Raw genomic sequence first — 363 nt, 5'->3', positions numbered from 1 at the left:
CCCGGTCATGGAAGAAGCCCAAGTGCCCATCAATCCATGAATGGATCAATAAACTGTGGTATATATACACCATGGAATACTATGCAGCCCTAAAGAAAGATGGGGACTTTACATCCTTCATGTTTACATGGATGAAGCTGGAAAATGTTCTTCTTAGCAAAGTATCACAAGAATGGAAGAAAAAGCATCCAATGTACACAGCCCTATTATGAAATTAATTTATAGCTTTCGTATGAAAGCTATAACCTAATTATAGCCTAAGAATATTGGGATGGGGGAGGGGAGGAGGGAGGGTGATTGGAGGGATCACTTCTATGGTTTATCTTACAAGGGTACAAGTGAATCTTTCTAAGAGTAGAATAT

This window comes from Otolemur garnettii, unplaced genomic scaffold (genome assembly GCF_000181295.1).
Source record: "Otolemur garnettii isolate 467f Iridium unplaced genomic scaffold, OtoGar3 scaffold00164, whole genome shotgun sequence".
Taxonomy (NCBI): Eukaryota; Metazoa; Chordata; class Mammalia; order Primates; family Galagidae; genus Otolemur; species Otolemur garnettii.
This window is presented reverse-complemented; position numbering follows the sequence as displayed.